We start from the raw sequence: 8,357 nt of genomic DNA, 5'->3' as shown, positions 1-8,357 counted from the left end.
TGTGTCTGTGTCTGTGTGTGTGTCTGTGTGTGTGTCTGTGTCTGTGAGTGTCTGTGTGTGTCTGTGTGTGTGTCTGTGTGTGAGTAGTGAGTAGTAGTATCTATGTGTGTATCTGTGTAGTAGTAGTGAGTAGTAAAGTAGTAGTATCTGTGTAATAGTATCAGTAGTAATAGTATCAGTACTATTAGTACCTGTGATGGTGGTTGAGGTGTTTATGAGGTGAACTACACCTCGCACTTTCTACCTAGCTCGCTGTAGTACCTAGCTAGCAGTAGTAGTAGCTATGTAGTATTAGTAGTATCTGTGTAATAGTATCAGTAGTAATAGTACCAGTACTATTAGTACCTGTGGTGGTGGTTGAGGTGTTTATGAGGTGAACTACACCTCGCACTTTCTACCTAGCTCGCTGTAGTACCTAGCTAGCAGTAGTAGTAGCTATGTAGTATTAGTAGTATCTGTGTAATAGTATCAGTAGTAATAGTACCAGTACTATTAGTACCTGTGGTGGTGGTTGAGGTGTTTATGTTGAGCAGCAGCAGCAACTAGCCAGCTCGCTGCAGTAGCTAGTAGTAGTATTAGTAATAGTATCTATGTAATAGTATCAGTAGTAGTAGTATCTAGTAGTAGTAATAGTATCAGTACTATTTGTGGTGGTGGTGGTGGTTGTGGCGCCGTTTCTGAGGGGAACTCGGCTTCGCACTTTCTACCTCGCTAGCTGCAGTATCTAGTAGCATTAGTAATAGTATCAGCAGTAGTAATAGTATCTATATAGTACCAGTACTATTAGTAATAGTATCTGTGTAGTGGTGGTGGTAGTTGCTTATGAGGGGAACTCGGCTTCGCACTTTCTAATGGACTAGCTGCAGTATCTCGCTAGCTCGCTATAGTATCTATGTAGTAATAGTATCAGCAGTACTAATAGTATCTATATAGTACCAGTACTATTAGTAATAGTATCTGTGTAGTGGTGGTGGTAGTTGCTTATGAGGGGAACTCGGCTTCGCACTTTCTAATGGACTAGCTGCAGTATCTCGCTAGCTCGCTATAGTATCTATGTAGTATTAGTAGTATCTATGTAATAGTATCTATATAGTACCAGTACTACTAGTACCTGTAGTAGGAGTGGTGGTGGTGGTAGTTGCTTGTGAGAACTCCGCTGCAGTATCTAGCTAGCTAGCTGCAGTATCTATGTGTGTGTCTATGAGTAGTATTAGTAGTATCTATGTAATAGTATCTATATAGTACCAGTACTATTAGTAATAATACCTGTAGTAGTGGTGCTTGTGAGGGGAACTCCGCTTCGCACTTTCTAACGGACTAGCTGCAGTATCTAGTAGTATTAGTAGTATCTATGTAATAGTATCTAGTAGTACCTATGTAATAGTACCAGTACTATTAGTAATAGTACCTGAGTAGTAGTGGTTGTGGAGCCGCTACTGAGGTGAACTCGGCTTCGCACTTTCTAACGGACTAGCTGCAGTGCCTAGCTAGCTCGCTATAGTATCTATGTGTGTGTCTATGAGTAGTAATAGTACCAGTAGTAATAGTACCAGTACTATTAGTAATAGTACCTGAGTAGTGGTAGAGGTGCCGATTCTGAGGGGAACTCCGCTTCGCACTTTCTAACGGACTAGCTGCAGTAGCTAGTAGTATTAGTAGTATCTATGTAATAGTATCTAGTAGTACCAGTAGTAATAGTACCAGTACTATTAGTAATAGTACCTGAGTAGCGGTAGAGGTGCCGATTCTGAGGGGAACTCGGCTTCGCACTTTCTAACGGACTAGCTGTAGTATCTATGTGTGTGTCTATGAGTAGTATTAGTAGTATCTGTGTAATAGTACCAGTACTATGTAGTAATAGTACCAGTACTACTAGTACCTGTAGTAGTAGGAGTGGTGGTAGTTGCTTGTGAGGAGAACTCCGCTTCGCACTTTCTAACGGAGCCGCGTGGAGCGCGCCAAGGCCGCCCTGACGTCACTTCCTGTGGGGGAGGGGGAGGGGAAAGTGGTGGGTACGTCACTTCCTGTGGGGGAGGGGTGGGTGGGGGAGGGGTGAGGGGGGGGAAAGTGGTGGGTACGTCACTTCCTGTGGGGGAGGGGGAGGGGAAAGTGGTGGGTACGTCACTTCCTGTGGGGGAGGGGTGGGTGGGGGAGGGGTGAGGGGGGGGAAAGTGGTGGGTACGTCACTTCCTGTGGGGGAGGGGGAGGGGAAAGTGGTGGGTACGTCACTTCCTGTGGGGGAGGGGTGGGTGGGGGAGGGGTGAGGGGGGGGAAAGTGGTGGGTACGTCACTTCCTGTGGGGGAGGGGTGAGTGGGGGAGGGGTGAGGGGGGGGAAAGTGGTGGGTACGTCACTTCCTGTGGGGGAGGGGTGAGTGGGGGAGGGGTGAGGGGGGGGAAAGTGGTGGGTACGTCACTTCCTGTGGGGGAGGGGGAGGGGAAAGTGGTGGGTACGTCACTTCCTGTGGGGGAGGGGTGAGTGGGGGAGGGGTGAGGGGGGGGAAAGTGGTGGGTACGTCACTTCCTGTGAAGGAGGGGGAGAGGAAGAGAAAGTGGTGGGTACGTCACTTCCTGTGGGTGAGGGGTGAGGGGGGGAGGGGCTTAGCTCTAGGGGGAGGGGCTTAGCTCTAGGGGAGGGGCTTAGCTCTAGGGGAGGGGCTTAGCTCCAGGGGGAGGGGCTTAGCGCTAGGGGGAGGGGCTTAGCTCTAGGGGGAGGGGCTTAGCGCTAGGGGGAGGGGCTTAGCTCTAGGGGGAGGGGCTTAGCTCTAGGGGGAGGGGCTTAGGGCAGCGACAGAAACAACGTGAGTTTTTTATTTAAATTTATTTTTTTATTTTAACAATTAAAATGTCACGCTTTGGTTCTGTAGCTCAAGTCACGTGGTACAAATAATAATAAATAATGACGACCGCGTGTGCAGCGAGAGAAGCATCGTGAGTTTTTTATTTAAATTTAATTTTTAATTTTAATAATTAAAATGTCACGCTTTGGTTCTTTAGCTCAAGTCACGTGGTACAAATAATAATAAATAATGACGACCGCGTGTGTAGCGAGAGAAACATCGTGAGTTTTTTAATTAAATTTATTTTTTAATTTTAATCATTAAAATGTCACGCTTTGGTTCTTTAGCTCAAGTCACGTGGTACAAATAATAATAAATAATGACGACCGCTTGTGTAGCGAGAGACACATCGTGAGTTTTTTATTTAAATTTATTTTTTAATTTTAACAATTAAAATGTCACGCTTTGGTTCTGTAGCTCAAGTCACGTGGTACAAATAATAATAAATAATGACGACCGCTTGTGTAGCGAGAGAAACATCGTGCGTTTTTTATTTAAATTTATTTTTTAATTTTAATAATTAAAATGTTACGCTTTGGTTCTTTAGCTCAAGTCACGTGGGTGGAAATAAGAAATATCTCGAACAAATTATTTTATTATTTTATTTTATCTTCGTTACTTTACCGAAAGAACCATAGAATACACCACGTGACACATTGCACTGTACACCACCACGTGACACATTGACACTGTACACCACCACGTGACACATTGACACTGTACACCACCACGTGACACATTGACACTGTACACCATCACGTGACACATTGACACTGTACACCACCACGTGACACATTGACACTGTACACCACCACGTGACACATTGACACTGTACACCACCACGTGACACATTGAGTGAGTGAGTGACTGAGTGAGTGAGTGACTGAGTGAGTGGGTGGGTGACTGAGTGAGTGAGTGAGTGACTGAGTGAGTGGGTGACTGAGTGAGTGAGTGACTGAGTGACTGAGTGAGTGACTGAGTGACTGAGTGAGTGACTGAGTGAGTGAGTGAGTAGGTGAGTGACTGAGTGAGTGAGTGGGTGACTGGGTGACTGAGTGAGTGACTGAGTGAGTGGGTGACTGAGTGAGTGAGTGACTGAGTGAGTGAGTGACTGAGTGAGTGAGTGACTGAGTGAGTGGGTGACTGAGTGAGTGGGTGGGTGAGTGGGTGGGTGACTGAGTGAGTGAGTGAGTGACTGAGTGAGTGGGTGACTGAGTGAGTGAGTGACTGAGTGACTGAGTGACTGAGTGAGTGACTGAGTGAGTGACTGAGTGAGTGACTGAGTGAGTGAGTGAGTAGGTGAGTGACTGAGTGAGTGAGTGGGTGACTGGGTGACTGAGTGAGTGACTGAGTGAGTGGGTGACTGAGTGAGTGAGTGACTGAGTGAGTGAGTGACTGAGTGAGTGAGTGACTGAGTGAGTGGGTGACTGAGTGAGTGGGTGGGTGAGTGGGTGGGTGACTGAGTGAGTGAGTGACTGAGTGAGTGGGTGACTGAGTGAGTGAGTGACTGAGTGACTGAGTGACTGAGTGAGTGACTGAGTGACTGAGTGACTGAGTGAGTGACTGAGTGAGTGAGTGAGTAGGTGAGTGACTGAGTGAGTGAGTGGGTGACTGGGTGACTGAGTGAGTGACTGAGTGAGTGGGTGACTGAGTGAGTGACTGAGTGAGTGACTGAGTGACTGAGTGAGTGACTGAGTGAGTGACTAGGTGACTGAGTGAGTGAGTGACTGAGTGAATTCAGTGCGAGAATCGATTCTGATTATCTCCACTCCAATCGATTACATCCTCGGAATCGATTCCGTGGCCAACGCTTGAACCCAATGGGATTCGGTTCGTGTCGTCTCTCGGAATCGGAATCGGAATCGCGAGTTTTGTTTTCAATGTCCTCGATTCGAGGCGTCGATTCGATTCCTCGGTCACGTGGATTTGTTGACGGCGGTCGCCATGGAGACGGCGGCCAGCGACAGAGGTGAGTGGTGAGTGGTGGGATGAGTGGTGAGGTGAGTGGTGAGTGGTGGGATGAGTGGTGAGGTGAGTGGTGAGTGGTGGGATGAGTGGTGAGGTGAGTGGTGAGTGGTGGGATGAGTGGTGAGGTGAGTGGTGAGTGGTGGGATGAGTGGTGAGGGGTGAGTGAGTGGTGGGATGAGTGGTGAGGTGAGGGGTGAGTGGTGAGTGGTGGGATGAGTGGTGAGGTGAGTGGTGAGTGGTGAGTGGTGGGATGAGTGGTGAGGTGAGTGAGTGGTGGGATGAGTGGTGAGTGAGTGGTGAGTGAGTGGGATGAGTGGTGAGTGAGTGGTGAGGGGTGAGTGAGTGGTGAGTGAGTGGTGAGTGGTGAGGTGAGTGGTGAGGTGAGTGGTGAGTGGTGGGATGAGTGGTGAGGTGAGTGGTGGGATGAGTGGTGAGTGAGGTGAGTGGTGAGTGGTGGGGTGGTGGTGAGGTGAGTGAGTGGTGAGGGGTGAGTGGTGGATGAGTGGTGAGGTGAGTGGTGAGGTGAGTGAGTGGTGAGGTGAGTGGTGGGATGAGTGGTGAGGTGAGTGGTGAGTGGTGGGATGAGTGGTGAGTGAGTGAGTGAGTGGTGAGGTGAGTGGTGGGATGAGTGGTGAGGTGAGTGGTGAGTGAGTGAGTGGTGAGTGAGTGGTGAGTGGTGAGGGGTGAGGGGTGAGTGAGTGGTGGGATGAGTGGTGAGTGAGTGGTGAGTGGTGAGGGGTGAGGGGTGAGTGAGTGGTGGGATGAGTGGTGAGTGAGTGGTGAGTGAGTGGTGAGGGGTGAGTGAGTGGTGAGTGAGTGAGTGGTGAGTGAGTGTGAGTGAGTGAGTGGTGAGTGGTGAGTGGTGAGTGAGTGAGTGGTGAGTGAGTGAGTGGTGAGTGAGTGGTGAGTGGTGAGTGAGTGAGTGAGTGGTGACTGAGTGGGTGAGTGGTGAGTGAGTGGTGAGTGGTGAGTGGTGAGTGAGTGAGTGAGGTGAGTGGTGAGTGGGTGAGTGAGTGAGTGAGTGGTGAGTGAGTGGTGAGTGGTGAGTGAGTGGTGAGTGAGTGGTGAGTGGTGAGTGAGTGGTGAGGGGTGAGTGGTGAGTGGTGAGTGAGTGGTGAGTGGTGAGTGAGTGGTGAGGTGAGTGGTGAGTGGTGAGTGAGTGGTGGGTGAGTGGTGAGGTGAGTGAGTGAGTGGTGAGTGAGTGGTGAGTGGTGAGTGAGTGGTGAGTGAGTGGTGAGTGGTGAGTGAGTGGTGAGTGGTGAGTGAGTGGTGAGTGAGGGGTGAGTGGTGAGGTGAGTGAGTGGTGAGGTGAGTGAGTGGTGAGTGAGTGGTGGGTGAGTGGTGAGGTGAGTGAGTGGTGAGTGAGTGGTGAGTCTCTATGTGTCTCTATGTGTCTCTATGAGTCTCTATGTGTCTCTACGTGTCTCTATGTATCTCTATGTGTCTCTATGTGTCTCTATGAGTCTCTATGTGTCTCTATGTGTCTCTATGTATCTCTATGTGTCTCTATGTGTCTCTATGTATCTCTATGTATCTCTATGTGTCTCTATGTATCTCTATGTGTCTCTATGTATCTCTATGTGTCTCTATGTGTCTCTATGTGTCTCTATGTATCTCTATGTATCTCTATGTGTCTCTATGTGTCTCTATGTATCTCTATGTGTCTCTATGTGTCTCTATGAGTCTCTATGTGTCTCTATGTGTCTCTATGTGTCTCTACGTGTCTCTACGTGTCTCTACGTGTCTCTATGTGTCTCTGTGTGTCTCTATGTGTCTCTATGTGTCTCTATGTGTCTCTATGTGTCTCTATGTGTCTCTATGTGTCTCTATGAGTCTCTATGTATCTCTATGTGTCTCTATGTATCTCTATGTGTCTCTATGTGTCTCTATGTGTCTCTATGTATCTCTATGTATCTCTATGTATCTCTATGTGTCTATGTATCTCTATGTGTCTCTATGTGTCTCTATGTGTCTCTATGTGTCTCTATGTATCTCTATGTGTCTCTATGTGTCTCTATGTGTCTCTATGTAGTCTCTATGTGTCTCTATGAGTCTCTATGTGTCTCTGTGTGTCTCTATGTGTCTCTATGTGTCTCTATGTATCTCTATGTGTCTCTGTGTGTCTCTATGTGTCTCTATGTGTCTCTATGTGTCTCTATGTGTCTCTATGTGTCTCTATGTGTCTCTATGTATCTCTATGTGTCTCTATGTGTCTCTGTGTATCTCTGTGTATCTCTATGTGTCTCTATGTGTCTCTATGTATCTCTATGTGTCTCTATGTATCTCTATGTGTCTCTATGTGTCTCTATGTATCTCTATGTGTCTCTATGTGTCTCTATGTGTCTCTATGTATCTCTATGTGTCTCTATGTATCTCTATGTGTCTCTATGTATCTCTATGTGTCTCTATGTGTCTCTATGTATCTCTATGTGTCTCTATGTGTCTCTATGTGTCTCTATGTGTCTCTATGTATCTCTATGTGTCTCCTATGTAGTATCTATGTGGTCTCTATGTATCTCTATGTGTCTCTATGTATCTCTATGTGTCTCTATGTATCTCTATGTGTCTCTATGTGTCTCTATGTGTCTCTATGTGTCTCTATGTGTCTCTATGTGTCTCTATGTGTCTCTATGTGTCTCTATGTATCTCTATGTGTCTCTATGTGTCTCTATGTGTCTCTATGTGTCTCTATGTATCTCTATGTGTCTCTATGTGTCTCTATGTGTCTCTATGTATCTCTATGTGTCTCTATGTGTCTCTATGTATCTCTATGTATCTCTATGTGTCTCTATGTGTCTCTATGTGTCTCTATGTGTCTCTATGTATCTCTATGTGTCTCTATGTATCTCTATGTGTCTCTATGTATCTCTATGTGTCTCTATGTATCTCTATGGTCTCTAGTGTCTCTATGTGTCTCTATGTGTCTCTATGTGTCTCTATGTATCTCTATGTATCTCTATGTGTCTCTATGTGTCTCTATGTGTCTCTATGTGTCTCTATGTGTCCTCTATGTATCTATATGTCCTCTATGTGTCTCTATGTGCTCTTATGTGTCTCTATGTATCTCTATGTGTCTCTATGTATCTCTATGTGTCTCTATGTATCTCTATGTATCTCTATGTGTCTCTATGTATCTCTATGTGTCTCTATGTCTCTCTATGTGTCTCTATGTTCTCTATGTATTATCTCTATGTGTCTCTATGTGTCTATATGGTCTCTATGTGTCTCTATGTATCTCTATGTGTCTTCTATGTATCTCTATGTGTCGCTATGTATCTCGATGTGTCCTCTATGTGTCTCTATGTATCTCTATGTGTCTCTATGTATCTCCTATGTGTCTCCTATGTGTCCTCTATGTATCTCTAGGTATCTCTATGTATCTCTATGTATCTCTATGTATCTCTATGTATCTCTATGTGTCTCTGGTATGTCCTACAGGATGTTTCCGGATCTGGAAGGTCTCCCCCCAGAGCTCCTCCCCTGGACATGCCTCCCCTCACCCGGCACAGGCAGCCCGCAAGCAGAGGTGAGTAGTGGTGAGTAGTGTGTGA

Source organism: Lethenteron reissneri, chromosome 68, assembly GCF_015708825.2.
Source record: "Lethenteron reissneri isolate LAM-NWPU_2019-01 chromosome 68, ASM1570882v1, whole genome shotgun sequence".
NCBI classification, from domain to species: Eukaryota; Metazoa; Chordata; class Hyperoartia; order Petromyzontiformes; family Petromyzontidae; genus Lethenteron; species Lethenteron reissneri.
This window is presented reverse-complemented; position numbering follows the sequence as displayed.